Source organism: Corvus moneduloides, chromosome 3 (genome assembly GCF_009650955.1).
Source record: "Corvus moneduloides isolate bCorMon1 chromosome 3, bCorMon1.pri, whole genome shotgun sequence".
In the NCBI taxonomy this organism is placed as follows: domain Eukaryota; kingdom Metazoa; phylum Chordata; class Aves; order Passeriformes; family Corvidae; genus Corvus; species Corvus moneduloides.
In genome coordinates, this window is record NC_045478.1 from 121,946,223 (window position 1) to 121,968,220 (window position 21,998).

Genomic DNA, 21,998 nt, shown 5'->3' on the forward strand with positions numbered 1-21,998 from the left:
CATTTCCTGGCTGCTGAGGAGGCTTAGCTGTTGTCGGCTCTCCCATCAGAACTCCACCATGGAGATCCGTATTGATGTGAAGGAGTGCTGGAAAGCTGTTGGCCAGATCTACCTTCATGGGACAGGGCTGAGAGAAAGGGAGGAGGTGGAACAAGGAGAGATTCTGCCTCACTGTGCATTGCAGAGCACGGAACAACTCAGGATCCCAATTCTAGCCCAGCTACAAAAAACTAGTCTTGCAGAAAAACTAGTTGGCTCAGTTCTGTGGGGTTTTGTTCACTGGTTGGTTAGCGGGGGTTTTTGGTGGCTTATTTTCTTTGCATATGTGTAATTATGTTCCCTCTGATCACTGTATGAAAAAGTAATTAGGAAAACTAAACAAAACATCTCGGACTGTTTTGCTCTTAAGCAGCTTTTGCTGTGCCTCGTGCATGCAGTTTGATTCCCATCTCCCTCCTCCCTTGCTATAAGGAACAGCTGAGTGCAAATCAGAACAAGAAATCCAGCTCGAAGTCACAAGTATAATACACATAATGCTGCCAAGGGTAAGATTTGGAATGTACTGAAGTAATCACTGTCACATGCTATAAAATGAAACACACATCATGTTTTCAGGTGAGAACAGGTCACTCTGAAGTCATTGGTGGACATCACCTGGCTGCAGAGGCTGGGGTGGGTGCACCTCCACGGCTGGGAGATGGCACAGTTGCTCCTGTGGCACAGCAGCAATGTGTTCAGCTCACAGGAGAGAGATGCAAGCAACTCCTCTGTCTTTTCCTGTGCTGCAGTTTCTTCTCACTCCCGCAGAGCTCACAGCAGTGTGACAGACGTCTAGGGCAGGAGCCAGTGCAAGAGGAGAGTGTCTTGACGCTGGAATCTTGGCTACCGTAAGAGAAGCTAGCCAAAGGAATTAACAGTTTCTGCTCCTTGCTGCAGCTGCCACGGTGTGACAAGAGATAAGCAAGTCTGTATTCCATCCCCGTGGTATCTACTCGGGACACTGGAGATCCATGCTCATAACACGCTTTGTACTCGGGATGTGATTTTTATAGCTAAAGTACACGCTGCCGTGGCCCAGTCACATCCAAATTCCATGGGAAAACTTCCCTCGCCTCTCCATGGCTTATAACACAGCAGAGCAGCAGCTTGGGGAAGACTGTATGCCAGTCTTGTCCAGACTAGTCAGGTGCTCAGGGGCATCCCACCTTGAATCCTTCCGCCTACACGTTGGTCTCTGACCCGCATCCGTATGATGAGGAATACAGCCCAGCTGTTCAGGGCTTGGGAAAAACTGCTGTTCTGCAGGCTTACTGTATGTATAGAAAACCGTGCCAAGCCCATCTCACAGCTGGATTTGAGGGGAGGGGTCTCAGTCAGGGATAAATAAGAAACACAAGCCATGAAACTTGATGCCATATCTCTGATCCTTCAAAGGCTGTACCAGGCAAAGGCTTTTCCAGTGAATTTTTTCCAGTTCTTAGAGCTCAGTTCTGCTCCAGTTTGGCAGGGCTGGCTATGTCCTAACTTGCCTCTTGTTTACTGCCTTTTCTGCTCCTGTTTTCATCTGTGGCTGGCAGTTCACCTCACTGCTCCCAAATGTTTGGGCAGGGAGGCAGGGGCGGGGGGTAGTGGTGTCTTCCCCTCTCTCTGTAAGGGTAGCCAAGGGCTCTGATGGCTCTGCCAAACCAGGCACCGCAAGACTGGACTTCAGTTCCATCTTCTAGGCTCCTGAATAAACACCAGCAGCTCCCATTGGACTGAAAAGTCAGTCACAATACAGCTTGTGATGAACGCATTTTAATGTCTGTACGGTGTTCATGCAGGTGGAGCCATTGCCAGAGGCCCTGGAGACGCCTTGTAGAACTCATCACTGCTGCCACAGCTGGCAAGCAGGATTGCTCCAGCTCACGCCAGCGAAGTCTCACACCTCGGTCAAAAGGCAGCTATAGACTGGGGGGAAGCTGCCACAACAGGAGCTGCTCAGCGGGACTAAGCCAGGGCTCTTAGGCCTGAGGATAAATGGGAGCTTTCATGGAAGCCATGGATTAATATAAATATCACCTTCTTGGACATGAGACAGCATTCCTTCATCCTGCCTTCTAAAAGCTAGGTAAGAATCCACCTTTCGTTTTAATGGTCTCGATTTTGGAATTGCTTATACCCCCTTTAAGCAGATTTTGCTGCTGCGGCATGTCTTTGAACGTGTTTGTAACCAGGCTTGACACGTCAGCTGCTCCTCACTGTGGTCACTGGCATTCTTAATGGGCACTGCTGGCAGCTGCCAGAATGGAAGGGAAATGTTGCTCTCATTGTTCTGTTATTGAAGTAACTTGCACTGAAATACATCCTGGAATGAGCTGTGGAAAATGCACAGCCTAACGGCACCGATGCTGCGAATGATCTTAACCGCTTCGTTGGCCCAAGTCTGCGGAGAACTGCGCCCATCGCACGGGTCCTGGCGACTTGGAGATGTCTGTGAGGCCACCCCGCCCCCCGGGCAGGTGACGGCGCGCTGAGGCCCGGAGCCCGCCCGGCTCCGTGCTCGCGGAGCCCCCGCTGCCCTCACGGGCTCTGCCCGGCCCGGCCCGGCCGGGGGCGGAGCGCGGCCCGCGAGCGGCGCATGCGCAGGCGGCGGCGGCCCCGGGGGCAGCGGCGCGGGGGCAGCGGAGCGGCGGCGCAGAGCCGGCCCCTCCCCGCGCCTCCGCCCGGCCCGGCCGGCCGGGGCGGCTCCGACTGCGCTGCCCGGCGCTGCCGCCGACGCGCGGGAGGCGAGGTGAGGCGAAGCGAGGCGAGGTGAGGCGAAGCGAGGGAGGGAGGGGCGGGCGGTGGGCGGTGCGGGGGTCGCGGCCGTCCGTGGGGCTCGCGGCGCCCGATCGAAACCGCCCCCGCGAAAGCGCCGCGGGAGCGGGCGGGCCGGGCCCAGCCGAGCCTCGGCGGCCGCCGGTGCCGCGGGGCAGCGTTGTCCCCGCCTCGGTCGCAGCCGGTGCTCTCACCTACGACCCCTTTACCCGCCAAGGGCGACCGGATCGGTTCGGTCCCCGCGGGCCCCGGGCTGGGCACCCTGCTGGTGTCCGTCCCGCCACCTCCCAGTCCCCTCCGGTGCCACGGAGTCGCGACGGGAGCGCGGTGCGGTGCGAGCCCGTAGCGCGGCCGCGGCCCTGGCACTGCTGCGGCAGCGCACGCCGTGGTCCGGAGTCCAGCCCCTGCTCCACGGGGAGCCCTCGGTCCGGGCATCCGCTCCCTTTGCTGGCTGGAACAGGGGCTCCTGGGGCCTAAAAGGCGGGGATGCAGTGCATGTCTTGCTGCATGCTCTTCTGAAGTATTTCCGTGTGCGAATTATGGCAAAAGGTTCTTTTAGATCACGCAGGTGTGGTTTGGTAGATGTAGAAGAGCAGACGGTGTATTTTCCTCTGTGAACTCGTCTTCTCACCTTTTCGGGGTTCTCACCTCTCATTTGTTTTATTTGCTGATTTCCCAAAGTGTAACTCTTAAGCCCTATTAAGTAAGGAACGTCTTCATGTGCCTTTGCCAGCCCAGCTGAGCTGATGGGGAGTGAGCAGAACAAAATTTCCGCCAGGTATTTGCGTGACAGCAGAAGCCGCGGGGCTTAACAGGACAGTGCTGGCCGGAGCCCTTTCCCTCAGAGGATGGCTTGGGGTGACAGCTGAGGGACTGGTCGGGTGAGTGGAGTTGATTGTACCTGCAGAGGTGTGTCTGTGTGTGCTGGGTGGGGGCTGGAAGGCCGATGGGGCCGTGCTCGGAAAGGCAAGGACTCAACAGCCGTGACTCTGCTGCCCCACAGCAGCTGTGTCTTCGATTCAGCTGAGTCTGCGCTGGTTCCACGAGTAATTCTGTGTTTTGTTGTGGTAAAAGTATGCCAGTATAGCCATGGAACCAAGCCCTTGACTTTCCTCAGGGCAGATCTATATTAAGGTTCATTAGTTTTAGCTCTGTTTAGCTCCAAAAATACCAGTTGCTTACTTGGGGCTTGACTATTTAATTAGATCAGCAGGAGGAAGTGGGATGAAGCTATGCTGGCCAGGGGTCTGTTGGCCGCCAGTAGTGCTGGCACAGCTGGATAGGGTGTGTTGGGGGGCTCTTGTGGGTGACTGTGGTAGATCACTCTGTCACCCTGTTGCGCTCCCAGCCAGCTCAGTGTCTCTCACTCCACCTCTAGGAGAATGGTTGTGCTGTCTGTGTGAAACTCTGCTCCAGTGTCCCCTCCTTCCACCATTGATGAGGCATTTGGTGAGTGAACAGCTGGACAGGTGTTCTGGTGTGTGGCTGACAGGACCAGGAGAGGTGGCTCCTGTTGCTCTTGATGTAGAAGAAGACTAGCTCTTCTACTTAGCTATCAGGGCATTCCTGCGTTGTTTTTAAAGCTAGTTCAAGCAGTAGTTACTGAGAGACTGAATGAACAGTAGGGTGACTGAATTTTTTTCAGAAGGGACCTACTGCTTTAAAAAAGAGAAGAACAGTGCTGTTACTGTAGCAGTTAGAGAGCTGCTGTTATGTACGAGAATAATGCGGCTGTCACATTGCAGCGATAAGTGAGGTAATTCATCTCCCATCGGCAGCAGGGGATTGATGGAGTACTGTATCAAGTAGATACGGACTCAGTTCTTTTCTTAATACCTCACTGAACCCCAGCCACAGTTTATTGGCCCTGTAGGATCACTGAGAGGCTCTGTGTCGGGAGGAGAAAGGGGGTGAACAGCAAAATCGTGCTCTTAGCTTGCAGGCATGGTGACTTCAAACATTAGTGGAGCAACATACAGAAAACTGGTTCTGTGATCAAATGTATTGCAGGCTCTGTGGTTGTGCAGGGCTTGCCTGTGGCTGTAATAAATACTTGGCATACCATACAGATCTCAAGAGTAAGAGGTTTAAGAGTAAGAGAGTAAGAGGCTTTACGTACCTCTAATGTGCAGTTGGAGGTTTATCGAGATGTGTCTCAAAAAACCCTCTGAAGCTCCTCAATGAAGAGTTGCTGTGGTGAGAATGCTAAGTAGAGTCAAGCATGCCAGTTACCATTTGTTTTGTTTCTGTCACTTATCATTCGATTGGTAATTCCTATCAGGAGAGGGGTTGGAAGTGTAACTGAATATTTCGTGCCCTGTGTTAAATCGAATCATTGTGTAGCAAAACACAGAGGTGTCGTAGTATGAATTGGATGGATATGAGGGTCTAGTTTTCCAATATATGTCTTAGTTCAGAACACTGAAAATAAATTATTCCTGACACATAAAATGCTACATCAGGACATTTAATGCAACACGCTTATCCCATGTCTTCTCATGGAGCATGTTACTGGCAGCTAGAAAGGAGGTTGTGTCTGCTTCTTAGCGTTTGTGGTGCTTGTGGTGCAGAGTAGGACTACTGTGGACATTACTGGTACCTGATATTCTACCACCTGCAGTTACCCAGTGCTGAGGTGCTCTGGTTTACCTTACCATACATGTTCAGGAGTCCTGAGCATTTGCAGCTAGAGCAGGACAAGGAGAAAGAGCTGGCAGGGGCATGGAATTTTCTTTGTCTCAGCTGCTGTGAGCCATGACAGGGTTTGTTTGTGGAAGGGCAGCTGCTGCTGCTTTGCATTCTTGGCTGTCGAGTCTGAAGTGTGTAAGTGGTTTTGGTCTGGGCCCTGTGTGATCCTTACCTGGCAGGTAAGATTACCTGCTGTGCTATAACCCAGCCTGTGTTAATTTGGCTTTGAGGACCTTTTTGTAGATGGACCACAACAAACACATACGGTTCTTTCTCTGCCTCCTTGTTCCTTTCCACAAGGCTGCCACAGAAATGAGAGGTGGTGAAGGACCTGCCAGGCATCACAGCAGTCCATGGCTGCCTCCGTGCTGGACATTCTGCCCCAAAAAGCATCCCCTGTCTCAGCTGATGATGTGATTGGCAAGACAGACAGAGGTCTGTGCAGTGTGGAAACACAGGTCCTTTTCTCATGCGGGTGTTGGGCTGCTGGGAAAAGTGTGTGTAAAGTGCACGCTGCTGCTCTGTGCCCGAGCAGGCAGGGGAAGAGTCTTGGCATGGAAGTGTTCCCAGCTGCCTGTTTCAGCTGAGGGTTGCTGCCTGAAGTTTTCAGCCAAAACAAAAAGCATAGTAATGTAGCATAGCATTCCCAGGTTGTCTCGTGCTTGTGAAGTCCATTCTTTGTGAGGATCATTCTTTAGTCGAAGAAGGGTGGGCCTAGTTCTCCTCTGTTGACAGTAAGTTTTATGCTTTTTTGACTTCAGGGGAGTTGCTTCTGAACTTATGCTGTTGTGAATGCTGAATCAGGCCCAAGAGCTTGATTTTATCCTTGTAACTTTTGGTTGCCTAATGTAGATCTTATGAGCCTGCAATACACAGAACCCATTGTTTACTTTTTTAAGTAAAATTGAAAATTTTGCAGGATGGCTAAAGCCATATTTCTGCCTTGGGATCAGCAGAGAGAAACTATACATAACGGAAAAGAAATTGTGGAGCTGCAGTCACATTCTGTCAGTAGGTTCATTCTGGTTTTTTGGAAATGCTGATCTAAACAATTAGCTCAGTTGAAAATTGTTGTGCGTTAATGCTGTACTGTTCCCTTTGGAGCTGGTAAGGATTCTGCCATCCGCATGAATATGGGAGAGGAGCATGAAGATCTCCCCATGGTAGAGTGAAAGTAGCAAAAAGAAGTTACTGGAGTCCTAGCAGTCCTCTGGCAGGAATAACAGTGTTTTGTGGTATGTAATCATCATATACTGTTTGGAATTAGTGCACCCATTTGTGCTGGGTGTTGTGTGAGAAGACAGCTAATGATGCTGCACCAGGGAGGATTCTGGTCTGTGAAGGCTGCCTATAACGGGAGGGTAGGATGAGAAAAGGGAAATGCATTTTTCCTCCTGATCTGGGAACGGGGTTTTGCAAGACAGCCTTGTAAATGAATGTTCTTGGAAGATGTCTTATCTGTAACTTGTCTTCGAAGAGTAAAAGCCCTGCTTTGCACGTAAGCAGGTGTTGTCTTTCTGAGTTCTGAAAAGTCTGAAAACACTGGATCGTTTTGTGTGGTATTCAGAATCTAAAGGACAGATCTTTTGCTGCAAGTTGCTGTTGCTCCATTACAACCGGCAGAGCACTGCAGATTGACTCTGGTGAGAGATGTTAAGTCACCTCCCCAGCCTCATGTACACCTGCTTAGAGGCAGATGCAACTCTTTCCTGAGGTACTTTTCTCAAAAAAACACCCCCAAACGATTCTTTTTCCTCACTCCACCAGCTCCAGAATGTGAACGTCGTCTGGCCAGATGCCCAGGACTAAATACAGTGCTCTAAACAAGGTCTCACAAGTGGCTTGTTTGGGAAAAGAAGAAAATCCACAATAGCCAGATACTTTTTTGACTTTTAAAGGGTTCTTTTGCGCTTTTTTTTTGCATCAAAAGTGATGCTTTTGTCTTCCAGTTTATATTTGCTGAATACAAATCTGTGCTTTCCAGGAATTAACTCCAGGGCTCTTCAATGCTGACTTTGTTGAAGCATACATCCTTGCGACATGAAAATAACCCAAAACCTTACTGGTTTTGCTTTCGTGCATGATGTGTGCTGCATATGCTGACATTCCCCTTCTTAACTTGACTGTGGATCTGTAGCCTTGTCTTCCTCTAAATCCTTTGCTTAATATTTTCTCCTAATGGATGATGATTTTTGAGCATATGCCAAGACATGTCTTTAAATGCGTTTGAGAGCGAATGTGTGGAAAGAGAGGGGAACATTGACTTGACTCCCTGGGTCAGGTGAGGACTTGGAGCTGTGGAGCAGATGGGGATGGCAGAAGGCAGGTCTGAGTGAGTGGTCGGAGCAGCCCAGGGAGGCAGTGCCCAGAGAAATTCTGTTTACAAGTACCCTCTTTTATCTTGCTGCCCTGCAGGTGCCTGGTTAGGTGCTCAGTGCAAAAGCCAGATGCTGTGGCACGAGGGGTTTCTGCTGTGTGGAGCATTGGACAGAATTCCCAGCTGTTGTGTTCCAGCCCAACCTGTGTGCCTGAGCCAGTGTGGCAAGGTGCTGCCGTGTACTCCAGCTTTTTGCTGGTTCTGTAAGTGAGCCTTGTGATAATTCTAACTTGGGAATTAAAGAAGGCCTGTACTGAGGCCTGGGGATGCCTGCTACCAGTTTTGGATCTGCTTGTGTGGGAAACTGCTCATCACCTTTTGCAAAGAAGTTAAGTTTTTAAACTGTTGTTTTGGTTCGTTTTTTTTTAATGCAGCCACAAACCAAAACCATAACCTTCACAAAAATAAACATGCATCCTTGTGCCAGCTGGGGCCTTGGCATGCTTTATGCTGCATAACTTGCTGAGACTGTAATTTCTTAGGAAAGCAGTTAGATGTTGGCAACTATGAAATGTCAGCCCTCAGTAAATGTTGTAACAAGCTGTTTTAGCTACAGCTGCGGATTTAAAAAAGAATAATTTACTCACAGTGTTCTTGGTAGTTAATGCAAGAATAAAAATCAGACTTTGGACACACTGAATAGCTTGGGAGAAGGAAGCAGGGTTCTTGTGGTGTGTTTGCTAAGGGCCACAACTGTCTGGATGCATGACTGGGAGCCTTTAGGGTGCTCTAGGTTATTTAAGTTGTATATGCACCTGTGCCACAGCATATCCCTAAATTTTTACTTAGGTTTTACTAGGTCTATCTAGAGACAGCTGTTGAAATGATGGTTGTTTCGGAAGTTTATGAGAATTCAGTTTTGGGAGGTGTGAGTAGAAAATGTGCTGGTAGCTTGAACTTGATTGACTTAAGTCATAAGTGCAGTAAAACTCATCCTGAAGTGTTGCTCTGAATGTGTGTTAGAGCTGGGAATTGCTGCTGAAGTCTCTGTAAACTGCTTTTAGGTAACTGGAGTTTTAGAAAATGATCTTTGAGGAGTTGGGTAGAAAGGCTCAGTTCTAACTTGAATTGGTATTCTTCATTTATGTAGTATGTCCTCTGCAAACTGTATTGCTTGGCATTTTTAGCAGAGGAAAAAATGAGTTCACCATCAAGCAAGCAACCATCTTTCCTTTGGATAGTTCAAAGTTTCTATTTAGTGGTTCCATAAAAATTCTTGAATCGTGTTTGTTGCACTGATAGATGCACAGCTCCTCCACTTTGGCAGGAATCCCTACAAAGATATTCTCAGCATCTGTTTTGCAGTATGTCCCTTTAAATGTTTAACTTTATTGCAATTTTTTTGCTGGAAGGTATGATCTGCCAAAGTCAATATTTGGTTTTTTATAATGCAGGTTCATTTTTTGATGTCTATATGAAAAATATTATTTCATCCCTTGGTATTTCATGAATGACTGAGCATATGTTAGCTATCACGTACGGTGATACATCATGACAGCTATGGTGTATTTCCCTGTGGTTTACAACAGCTCTGGAAGCCTGAGAAGTGTTTTAGCTGGATCCTGTGTGATTGATCCTTGCTGGAGTGGGGTACTCCCATGTGCACAGCCTCTTGGCAGACACTTGGGGCGTCTTCCTGGGCTGCTGGTGGCCTTCTGTTTGCCATGTTGTAGAGAACCACTACTTTCACTACTCCACAGTGAGCTGGAGGAGGCAGCTGCTTTTCTTTCCTTTTTTAGTATGGCACTCTGAGAGCTACGTCTAAATTCAACCTTTTAATCGAGGTTTATTTCAGGGCAAGGAGTGCATAACACTGGCAGTTCCACTGATGCTCTGTGTGTTGCTTCTCATTGTTTGATGTGTTCTAAGTACACGCAGTGGGTGAGAGTTGTTTTTCAGTAGTTACTATCGATATTCTAATCGTGGCTAGAAGAGTACTAGTTTGCCTAATCTCAATAGTGTTCCTGGCAGGCTTTTGGCTGCATCACTGGAGTACAGAATGTAAAACTAAGGAAGTCTTGGGCCTTGGGATTAGCTGGGTAGTATGTTTAACTGGGGATTGCTGGATTGAGACCCTAACTTGAAGGCAGTGAATTAAAGAAAGTAGTTTTAATAGCAGGACATTGTTTCATGCCACCTTTTCCTTCACAAAGGCATGTGTTCATCAGTTTGGTTAAAGCTGCCACTAGGAGGCAATGCACCAGTCGTGATGGGAAGACTCCTTGGGTTTTTGGTTTTGGGCCTTCCAGTTCCCACGTGCGGGTGGATGTTGTGTTCCCTGCACAGGTCTGTCCCTGGGGATATTTCCTTTGCTGCGTGGGATTGGGTTGTAACGCTGGTTACAGGCATTTGCCCTGTATCGAGGCAGAGCATGCCCTTGGGCCCAACAGAATGGCAAGACAGCCTGTATTTTGCTAGGGGAAATCTTCATTTGGAAGATTTTACTGAAACCTGGTGCATTAGAAGGACAAGAAATTTAAGAAAGGTAGGTCGTAGGTTCAGCTAATTTGCTAGCAAGCTTTCCATCCAGCAAGGTGTTTATATTTCTTATTTTAGCTATGGGTGGTCTGTCAGTTTTTCTCTGTTCATGTTTTTTCTGGTTGATGCATTTTGTTAAAGTAGCACTGATTCAGACCGACAGATCGTGTTTAACTCAGGAAACTAGGGAAAGGTCCAGACAAAGATAAAACATCAGGCCTTGTATGCAAACTCACAGGTTGTGTACATGGTCTCTGACATCCATAGTACACGCCTTTTTGGTCTGAATGTATAAACTCTGAAGAAGAGTAGCTCTTGTAAAGTTTTGGCGAAGTCGATTGTGTGTGATGCCTGCAGCGTGACTCTTTCAGCATTTTATGGACTCCTTTCCTTCTGCTCGTCCACTGTCTGGGGGCCAGTGCAGAAACCTGGTTGTCAGTGGAAAGGCTTTTGTCTCGAGCTGGCCAGCTTTTAACTGAAGGCAGTATGGTTCTTTTCTTGGCTATTTAAACCCACTTGTAGGCTGTGGTCTTTTCCCTGCCTTTCAAATAGTCATTCACCCCAGCAAGACTTACATCTTCCTCTTTCAGATCCAGTTCAGCAAAGCACCTGTGCCATTGAGTCCTTGAGCCTGTGTTGTGAATCTTTAGGCTGAGACCGAATTGCACATAGGATGGTCATCACTTCAAGGTCACATCTTCCAGGGCTGCGTGTAAATGTCTGGGGCAGTTGGCAAAATTGTCATTTCTTAGGGGCAGTTTATCACATTGCAGCCTTGGTGGTCATGGAACGGGAAATTGAATTGCTGCTTTTCCAGGCCTGAGTATGACAGTGTAATTCGTGTATAGGTGTGAAATGTGTTAGTGCAATGTTTCTGTGTGAATTTACTGTGTATTTTAGGAGATTGGAGAAAGGTGCTTTTGTGTGGCAAAGTGCTAAGAGGCATGACAGCTGTTTGAAGGTGGTGCTGGACTTGGAATCCATTTCTGATCCAGAGATTAACAAGCAGAAATTGCCAAAAATTCACTGAACATGCAGGTTTCAAACAAGTAGCTCCTGCTGCAGAGTTCTACAGTGCTGGTAACACGGTGTTTGCTGTACAAAGAAGCAGTGGTAGGAAGCTTAGGCTGACATTGGCAGAATGGACAGAGCACAAAGAAGAAAGGACGTTCCAGAGTGGAAAGTGATTTACATGTTCTTAAAGCTGGATTACAGTCTGGCTCTCCTTGCATTATGCATTGCCGAATGCTAGATTCCCTAGACGAGAGAGGCACCACTGTAGTTACCTTCTGCAGAACATAACTTTTATTTGAAGGGCAAAAGGGGAAAAAGTTATTCTAGCCCTTCAAGCCTAAGAATAAATGTGGGAAGCATGAGCTGACAGTGGTCAGAGTGGCAGCTGACAGCAGCTGCTGTTAAACTTCGGGCTATAAAGGCAAGTTGAAGGATCTGTGCTCCTGCTTGAACCCTCAGTGGCATTACAGGAAGCCTGGCTGAGTGTAACAGACCCCTGGGCAGGGGAAGGATGGCATGGAAGAGGGGAAAAGCACACTTATGCTTTCCTTGTTTTCAAGGGGTACACTGCATCAAATGCCAGCTAATTACTTGGGGAGCAGGGGGTGTTGGCTTCAGCAGGGTCTTTCTGGGCAGCTCCAGTTGTCCTGTGTGCAGGCCTTGGGAGAAATAATGGAATATACTTGATTTCTGTCTCTAGGGGGAAGCTGATGCCAGCTCCTTGCGGGACATTGTTCGTGTTCACCTTCTCTGGTAGGCACTGGAATGGGACTTTACAAGTAGGAGGGGACGCAGGACAGCAGTCCTGGCCGCATGAGGTCATGGTCCGCAAACTCTGGAAGATGTTTGTTTTCTCCTTGATTTGCCTTTTGGTGCTATGGTTTTGAAAACAAAGGCAGATGGACTGGGAACAAAAAGATTAATTTTAGGGCTGGACTGAGTTCCCCTAGCTCAGTCACAGCAGGTCAAGTTACTCGAGAGATTTGTGACTCCCCAGGGACATGGGTTTGTGTTTGTGCAGGGGATATGTCATAGCTGAGGTACAGAAGACAGTAATGGACTTGTTGGTGTTTATTTTAAGAACGGTTGATAAACTTGGAAGAGTTTTTTCCATGTTGTTGAATTTATACAAAGAAGCTGTATAAAAATAACTGGCACCAGATGTAGAAGCAATAAACCAATGCCATGTGAAGTCTTGAAATTGTGGTGTGTAACCTAAGAAGTATTTTCACCTATTGGCAGCTTCATTATCGGCAGAATGAGAGTGATGGAATTTATTAGCTGTTAAACAATTTAATTTTTGTTTTTAAAAGGACCGGGTAAATGCGTATCGCACTATGCTTAGTCCGAGCTCCCCATACACAGTGATTGCCAGTGTTTGTTGCTGGAAGTCATGGGAATCTTTTGGTACCAGTGTGTCAGCAAGAATTAAACCTAGCCTGTCATCTGACTGCTGCCTTACTTTCTGGGCTTGATTGCATTTGGTTCAGATCCGAAAGAAAAAAAAGTGACACCAACAGACTCTGTCTGACCTGTGTGCTTAACGTTAACCCCCCAGTACAGCAAATATGTGGAGTCACCAGTGTGTTTGGAATGCTCTGCTTTTGGCAGCACTTGGACCCAGTTTCACCGTTTCAACCAGTGAGGCTTACTGTCTTCTAAAAAGCCTATTTCAAAACACACTGTCCCAGGAGAGAGAAAACAAATTGTTTACACAAGCAAACTAACATAGAAGAACTAAACACCCACGCTTCTTTCTTCAGCAGTTCCCCTGCTAGGAGTTTCTATGAACTCATTAATCCAGTGAGTAAGGACAAACTTTTTAGTTCTAATCGAATAGTTCTTGATGTGACTGCTGATGCTGCTGAGGAAGGAAAGTTTGGCTATGATGATATCCCCTATTCAACTGGGGGATCAAAAAGAAGTTAGAGGAGGGAAAAGAGCTCATTCCGAAACCTAGGAAGGACTTTCATTCCTCCTAGTCTGGAAGAAGACAGCCTGGCAGAGGCTTTAAGCGGTTCTCCTTACTGTTAGAGCCAGTCGGTGCTGTGGCATCAATTCCTCCCTCTTTATCTATGGGCCGTATATGTCCTGGCCTTTCGAGGGACTGGAGGAAAGAAGCAGATAGGGGCCTTATTAGGGTGTGGTGATCTTGGTCCACCTTCTTAAATACAAGTGTGATGGAAGAAGGGGAAGGGATGAGAAGGCTGCTCAAACCTGCATAAAGTGGAGGTGTGGAACGTGCATGGTGTCCACCTTACAGTGGAAGGTGTCCTTGCCCGTGGCGGGGCGATTGGAGCTAAATGACCTTTAGGGCCCCTTCCAACCTAAACTGTTCTGTGATTCTTCTATGAATATGAAATCCTGTCTGTCCAGGATCCTTATGCAGATGGCTTGGGAAGAAGGGGTAGAAAAGGAGAGGACCTTTAGTAGGAAGTAGAAAATAGTGAAAATTGAAAAACAGGAGGATGGATGGATTTGTGGATGGAGACCTTACGGGTACAGGGAAGGAAGCTGGCAGAGTCATGAGGCTTCGTCCCCAGGGGTTCAGCTGCAAGAGTGAAGGCAAGCTGGGTGTAGAGGCTGTGGTAGGGGAGTCTGGGGCTGCTCAGGATAAGGAGTGAGAGGACAGTGCTAGTGAGGATCAACCTGATGGGAAAAGGGAAGAGGGTTGGGACAAGCAGCAGTAACCTTTGCGCTGCTGGTGAATTTACAAGTCAGCTGTGACAGAAGGTGATGGGGTTATCGGAGGGAAGAGTAGCAGGGAGAAGTCGGAGGGAACAATTGTCTTTGGAAGGAGGATCAAGAAGAGCAGCATGAGGACAGGAAGGGTGACCTGTGCTTACGTGACTTCGAAGTTACGCAGACTGGGACCCGAGCCAGGAAGTTTGCTCGAGGCTGACACTGCCAGTCCCATGGTGTGTATGTAAAAAACAGGAAGAGGAGTGGAATTAACTTGAGACAGATATTTCAACAGCTTTCAGCTTTGAATTTCCTGGGTTTCATTGGTGTGTGTCATAACCTTCTTGTTTTCACTACTTAATATTTTTTCTCCGTAAAGAAATGGGATGGAAGAAAAAACATTTAAGACTGTTTATCAGAGTCATATGTTGTGATTGACTTTTCTCTTTTGTTTGGTGAACATATGTATTTAGAAACTAAATTGTAGATTCCAAATATTTGAATACTTGGAACTCCCTCAAAAAGAAAACATCTCCAAGGTGAATCCCTCCACCTCCCCAGTGCCCCAGATAAGCAATAGTTCAGTATGACAAAAAAGAAAACTTAATATTTCAGAGCATAGTTGGTCAAAGTTGTGCATGTATTTTATAGAACAGTCACTCTTTATAACCAGTCTTACAGACCTGATCATTATGAGGCATGTACAAGTGTCTGAAATTATTTTGAGGATTTAAAATGACCTGGTTTTTCCGGATAGGTCAGGTAGGGGCAGTACCATGCATTATGCTCTCTGCAGACTTTGTTCTGAAGAACTGTTACATTGCCCTATTCATGTCTCCCCTCCCCTCTGTCCCCAGTCAGATCCTCAAACAGGCAAGAAATAAAGACTGAAAATTGAGTTTTTCCCTCCAGGATTTGATTTGTGGGTTTGTTTTGATTTTTAACCTCCTAGTAACACAAAATAAGTGTAGGCATTCTGTCTAGGCATTCCATCTCCTATGATGTGTATATGGCACAGCGGACAGGACAGTGAGAACACTGTGCTTTGGGTTTATCCTGCTTGCTGTGTTGGCACACTAGTGCAGCAGTGAACTGGCACACTTCCATGGCTCAGTCTGCTTTTTCCAGTCTGTGTAGTCCGAGTGTGGTTCAGGAACAAATGACACACTCCGAGCCCGGTGGTGGCTTTCCCCCTGCATAATACAGGTTAGCAGTGCTGTGCTGTGGTGGTGCAGGTGTCAAGTCCCTAGTGGGGCTAACCCAGTTCCAAGCCCGTCTCCACAGCCGAGACAAGCCATGATGCAAGCTTTCTGCAGTGAGCAGCTTACCTGTTCGTTGCCAGTGGGTCTGAGCTGGGCTAGGGCAGTGAAAACTCTGCTGTAGGCAGAAGTGTTTTGCCATCTGGTGTATTTACATGGGTCATCTTTGTATGGAGAGCAGTGACCTTGGTTTAATTAATGCAAGATTTTCTTGGAGTCTCTTCTGTGCATAAACCAAAACAAATAGATCAAGACATAAGCACTGTCCTTTTAACGTTTTTCTAGTGAAAATACTTTCTTTTGTTCTTTGAGAAGTAAATCTTTTACTTGGTACTCAGCTTCACAGTTTGCTGTTTGTGCACCCTTGAGAGTGGGGAACCACATTGGAAGTGTGCTACAAAAAGTTAGTAGTGAGTGCTGAGTGAATAAAGAAGCAAATTGTCCATCATGACTGATGTCCAGCTGTTTAAAATAAACAAACATGAAGTGCAACCTCAAAAACTCACATGTGATCTTCCTCGTACAGTCTGTTGGATTACATTAACCTCTTGGACAGAAAGCACTAGTGCAAATATAACTCATGGCGTGCAAATACAATTGTTATTGAACAGAAAGCAAATCCACGCCCTGCATAGCTGGAGTGCCCTCAGGTTAGTTGCTCGGTGCTGACCTGGCATGATTCAGTATGTGGGATGCTTTGCATCCTTAAACAGGCATCTTGAAAATGGATCCTTTCTAGGTCCAAGAATTTCAGTGGCTTTACACTAGCTGACCCACAGCACTTAGTGTACTTGCTTTAGGAGGCGAAAAATCAGGTTCAATCGCTGTAATTTTTTCCCCATTTGTTTAAACTTGGATAAATGTTTGCATATCACTTACTAGGTGAGCTGACCAGGGTATTTTTAAACATTTTCCAGTGGTCGATAAATAATAGTTCCGGTTTGTTTAGTCGGGTTGTCTCCGTAAAAAACATACATCCAAATTTTTCTTACTCCTGCTGATATGTGGCTCCAGTATTACATTGAATTGTTTGCTCCAAGTTTAGATGTTTTTTCACCCAGTTTGTGTGTGTTGTGATCAGGTATATATCATTTGCTAATATATACAAAGTTAAAAGTCTGATTTATTAATTGTTTAAGCTGATACGATGCTTTTTGACTTTGAGCTTCCTCTTGGGTTATGCAAATGTAGCAATTCCTGTGTGATGAAAAGTCGAAATGGGGTTTGGAGCGGCGGAGGGCTCCCACCACCGTGTGAAACTGAGTAAGAAAAATTCATGCTTTTCCTCTGATATCTTGGTATTGCAAAAGAAGCAAACAAAGGAAAGAAAAGCCGAAACCCCACCAAAAATAAAACCCAACCTCCCCAACACACACTTCCCCATTCCCTGTCCCCCCCCCCTGCTTTGTGACATGTTTGCAAAAACCAGAGGTTGGAAGGGACTTCCAGAGTTCAGCTAGTCCAGCCCTCCCTCCGGGCTGATCGGGAGCTCGGGACCTTGTCCTCTCTTCTGGTCACACACCATTCTTTCCTCTGCATATGCCCTGATGACAGTGAGGGGTTCCTGTGAGTCACCCCCATCAATGCAGTGTCAGAAATTGTCACTGCTGTGTGGTTTACTCCTTGAGAAAACCCTCTGACGCAGGGCAGTACTGTTCCCAATTTTCACTGGGAACGGAAACTAATTACACATCAAAGTTCTCACCAAATATGAGGCCCATTTCTTAAATCACGAGAGTGTATTAACTACTGGTACTTTTTGTCTTAACGGGACCGTGCAGAGGCCGGAGAGGACACATGTGCTTCCTGAAATCCCAAAACATCTTCCTCTTTTAAAGATGATGCCACACTGCTCACGTTTTTCTCCTTGATACTTGTGAACATAGCATTTGGTTATAAGCCTGAGTTTTTGCGGTCCACAAAATTGCTGTTTCATGTAATATGCTGAAAGTGTGAATAAAGAAGAAGGGGTGAAATTGTACCTATCTTATGCTAACAACTGAACTGACAAGTGTCCCAGATGATTACATCTTGACAGTTTTGATCAAGGAATTCAAATATTAGCCCTTACCATAGACTCTCTGTATTTGACTGCCTTCGCTTACTCGGCTCAGAGGAGGAGCAGCCTGTGTACTGGAAATGAGCAGCTGCTGTCACTGGGAGCTATCCAAAAAAACAAGGTGCCAAGTGTGGTGCATTTCTGGTGATCTGGTTCCTTACTTAATAGCTAAACCATTAGATCAGTGACATAATTTACATATTATCTTCCGAATGTGTCACATGGAAGATGAGCATAAGGTCAACAGCAGAACAAAGAGAGGGTGTTTGTTTCCTGGCTGATCGGTGCCCCGATGCCTCACCCTGTGCTGAAGCTCGAGGCGCACAGCAAATGGCCCTTTCAGCGTTTGTATTCTGTGGTCTCAGGGCGATCGGTACAAGCTTCTAAATGGAGCTTGCAATAACAGCCGAAGGGGCTCCCAATCTTACAGATTCTTCTTGCACACCATTTAGAAGCTGTGCTGAACTCATTCCGGTAATTGTGGCCGTCAGTGGAAATCTTTCTTTGGCATTGGCTGTCTCCTGAATGGCAGTTTACTTTGCAAAACGTTTCATAGGGAATAATGGAATCATTGCTTGCCATTATAAGGGAGTTATTTTCTTACAAGGAGATACCTGTTAAGCATATTGGTGATGCAAGAAACACAACTAGAAAATGCTACTGCGTTAGAATTGAAAGAAGCTATGTTTTGTCATTGTTCAGTGGTGTGCAAACTATTTAACATTTGAATATTTTTTTTAGTAGTGAAGAGCCTAAAAGATACTTAGGGTTTGAAAAAATTCACAGCTTTTGCAGTTCTTTTAAGATCACTTTTCTATCTCGCAATCCATTTCTCATATTTACTTTTAAGGTCAAACAGCCTTTAGGTCTGTCTGCCTTTTTTCCCCATTTGTGTATTGCTTTGGGTAAACAAGTGCAATCCTTTTCAATGAATTATGTGAAGAAAAATATATCAAGAGAATTTGTGTTTCCCTAGCTCTGAAAAGAGAATTGCTCTTACTGGAAATCAGCTGAAGCTTTTCTGGAAACACCGAGCAAAATGAGCACAAGCTTTGATGTACATAATACTCTGCCACATCCGAGAAATGTTTTAAGGTGGGACAAGGGGGAGTGGCTTCAAACTGACAGAGAGCAAGTTTAGGTTACATTGGATATTAGGAAGAAATTCTTCCCTGTGAGGGTGGTGAGGCCCTGGCACAGGTTGTCCAGAGAAGCTGTGGCTGCCCTGTCCCTGGAAATGTCCAAGGCAAGGTTGGTGCAACCTGGAATAGTGGGAGGTGTCCTTTCCTAGAGCAGGGGGGAGACGGAGACCCTTTTAGATCTCCAACCCAAGCCATTCTGCAATTCTATGATCGTGGAAATATGTGAGCAGATAAAAGTGTTCAGGCTCTCTGAACCATCAGGAAGCCAGGTCTGTTCTTCCGCCTTGCTGCATGGAGGATTGTCACCTCTGGCAGTGGTGTGCTCAGAGCTTTGTTTTGATGCCTCTGTTGGGCCAGGAGGTCAGGGCTAGGACTTGAGCACTGAAACCCTCATCCTGCTCTGGCATTCATGGTACAGGGTTATATTTTAGGCGCCTGGCTTTTCCCGGGTGCCTAAAATAACCCATGGTCAAGCCCAGCAGGTGGCTGTCTTGTGCACCTCCATCCAAACGCAGGTGCTGAACCCCACCTCCCTTTGCATTAAAGCGTTGCTCTGAGTTCTGGAGTTCCTCCAGACCTTGAAGCTGATATTGTAATTCAAGCAATTACTTTTTCTTGCTTTTTCCAGGAAGTGCAGCTCAATGTTAAACTTTTTTAAGGCATTTGAAAACACTTGTGAATGTTTTTATTTTTATTATTCAGTGGTTTTGGCAGGAATCGTAAGTGGAAATTACAGAAATACTGCAAGAAACGCTAGTTTTTTTGTGAGGTATCTATGCCAGGGAATTTGGGATGAATAGAAACCTTCTGAAAGGTTATCCAAATCAAAGCCAGTCGCCTCCTAAATGTATTTCTCTGACATTTCCAGAGGCAAACAAGACATGAATGTATCAACAAACAATCATTCTCTTATAAGAGATTTGGTAGTATCCTCCATGACTAAACGCTGTGCCAGAGGAAATGACTTGGGGTTTTATTCCTTTTCAGTAATGTGGAAAGTATGCCATGGGAGCGAGCAGGAAGAGGTTGTTTAGTGGAAGAGAGGAAGAAGAAACTTGGGAAGGGGTACAGAGAGACAGCGGTAGCAGCAAACAGAACTCTCCTGGTAGTGTGCTGTGCTCGGCAAAGCTTGAGGATTGGGTTTTCTGAGGCATTCGGTGTTTGCATAACTATATGCTCCTGCTGGAAAGAGTGATGCCATGTCTGCTCATGTTGGTGGGAGCAGAGTCAGGCTGATTCTTGTGCCCTTTTCAAATGGGATTTTCAGATGCTTTCGTTTCGGAATTTACGGCTTCATAGATAAAAGAAGTGGGTGGACAGCTGTGAGTGAGACAGTGGATCTGCCCAAAATCTAAAGGGACTTAAAGCCTCTCCTGAGAGTGCAGTGCTGAAACAAGTTCAAAGCAATAAATTCTCTTCATCCTTTAGTCTCATAAAAGGCTGCCAGTGAGTAGGATCTGGAATCAAGAGGAAAAAATAAGCCTGCAGGCAAAAGATTGGTTGAGGCAGGAGTGATGACTGGCTGAAACCAGATGTAGAAAGATCAGTGGATAAATCTGGCAGTGATGTTCCCACTTCAGGCTGACTCTGGTAATTATGCCGTGACTGAGCTGCATAGGCTGGGACACAGCCCCTGCGGATCGGTCTGTCCGGGTGACAGTCTCATAAGCACTGGCTGATACTTGGCGGCTCCATGCGTGGTGAGGAGGAGTCGGAGGAGTCGTCCTTGGAGAGCTGGCTGTGATTCAGCAGCACTGTTATGTTAAGCGGGATGAGCAGCATTGATGCAGTTTACCTGTGACCCCTCATTGCCTTTGAAAAGTTCGGGAGTGTTGCATATTTATGTTTCCTTTGCAGTTTATGAGGAAAGTATTGTTTTCTGAAAAGGATTGCGAACTGTCGTTGGAGGCCCTTCTGCCTACATGTGTAGGGAATGTCTATCTTTGTAAGATCTTTTTTACCTCGTGGGCAGAAATATTGACTGAGAAGTACTCACTGACATCATACTGGTGGCTTTCTTCAGAGGAGCAGCTCACACAAACACGTTTTGTTCAGGCAGCAAAGATAAAAGTATAAAGAGTGCTCGAAGGAAAAGGAGGGTGAGGGAATTTTTGTTATTCCAAGGTTTTTTAAACTCTTTAAATAAAATAGCAAAATACAAAAACACACCAGTGTGTAAAGAGTGACTTGCCATTTTTGCTGTATGTCTTACTTGTTTTTTACAAGTAGTGTGCCCTTGCATTACTTGAATTTTAAAAAAAACAAAAAAACCAAAAAAACAACCGACCAGTCTGTAAACTCTTTCTGCAGCCAGAAGAATGATGGAAGTTAGAATTTCTTTTTACATAATCCCCTCGCATTTTGCTTGTGGATACAGCTGTGTTAACACAATGCAACATTTGAGTTGAGAGGTCTGCCAGATCCTGGCGCCAGTGATAGTTTGTAGACTGAAGGTCTTATTTGATAGATATTCAAAGTGATACTGTGCTCAGTTGTATCTATGTTCCTGGAAGGAGGCTTGCAGTCAGCTTCTCAGAGGAAATACTTTCAAAAGGAAAAGTTTCATTTTGCCAAGATTCAGATAAGGTCGGAGTAATTGGACAAACCAGAGCTTTGTAGGTTAGAGATGAGCACAGCCTGCTCCCTGGGACTGTGCAAATGTACTAGGAGAACAGGAAAATGAAATGCATGAAGATGATTACATTTGCTGAAAATCTGAAGTTCTGTGTGTATCTCTTGGCATATTGTCAAGTGTAGAATTCCATTTGAGCAGGGTGGGGTTTTTTTACTTTTTAAAATTAAGTAAAATGTATTTATCCTTCCTGTTTCTGGTGTCCACTTTAAGACACCAGAAAATGGGTTCCCCAAATGAATTTAAGTTATTTTAATACTATGTATTTATGAATTGCTGTAAAAAATGATTGCAATATGATGCTAATTCACTATAGGTGTTACAAGTACATCTGTAGTAGCTTCTATCTAGTTTCCATGCTTTTCTGTTGTGGGACAGTAGGGATTGTATTCCAGCTGTACCCCACTGCTGGCCTAGGGAACACACTGACAGGTAGCAATCACCATTAGTCTTCTGACATCAGCTGACCTTTGCCAGCTTATACTTAAGGTCTGGACTGGTATTTTCTCCTGTGTTTCCGTGGCTGCAGAACGGTATAACTCTTAATTTGCCTGAGGTGGTTTCTGTGAGAGCCTGTGCTCAGTGATTGCATGACCTTCACAGGTGGAGAATGAAAGAGGGCAGACTGAGTTTCTTCAGTGGGGTAACTTAAATTTAAAATACAGGGGGGGAAAAAAAAAGGTGATAATTCTGTGGGTCAACCAGCAAAAGGAAAGCTGCAGATCTCTTCCTTCAGTGGTGGCATACATGGAGTCTCTTCCTGCCATCTTCTTGCCGGTGTTAGTCTTTTCCTCAGTCAGGTCTTGTTAGGTTGGTCAAGAGATCAAAAATCCTAGTTAGGAACTAAAGAACAGGAAGCTGGTGCAGT

The 21,998-nt window shown here is 46.1% G+C and overlaps 1 protein-coding gene across 5 annotated transcripts in view; it reads left to right on the plus strand.

Moving 5' to 3' along the window:
- The first annotated feature begins 1,642 nt into the window (after window positions 1–1,642).
- The window catches only part of RIN2 (Ras and Rab interactor 2), a 63,229-nt gene continuing 42,873 nt past the window's right edge, over window positions 1,643–21,998 (plus strand). Inside the window, exon 1 of one of the 5 annotated variants that reach the window (XM_032104376.1) lies at window positions 1,643–2,110. The gene's annotated coding sequence lies outside the window, so the exon portion shown is untranslated. Of the gene's footprint in view, window positions 2,111–2,703; window positions 2,799–3,538; window positions 3,681–7,902; window positions 8,068–21,998 lie in introns of those variants that run through there. The other 4 variants (XM_032104375.1, XM_032104380.1, XM_032104379.1 and 1 more) reach the window with 4 other exon arrangements.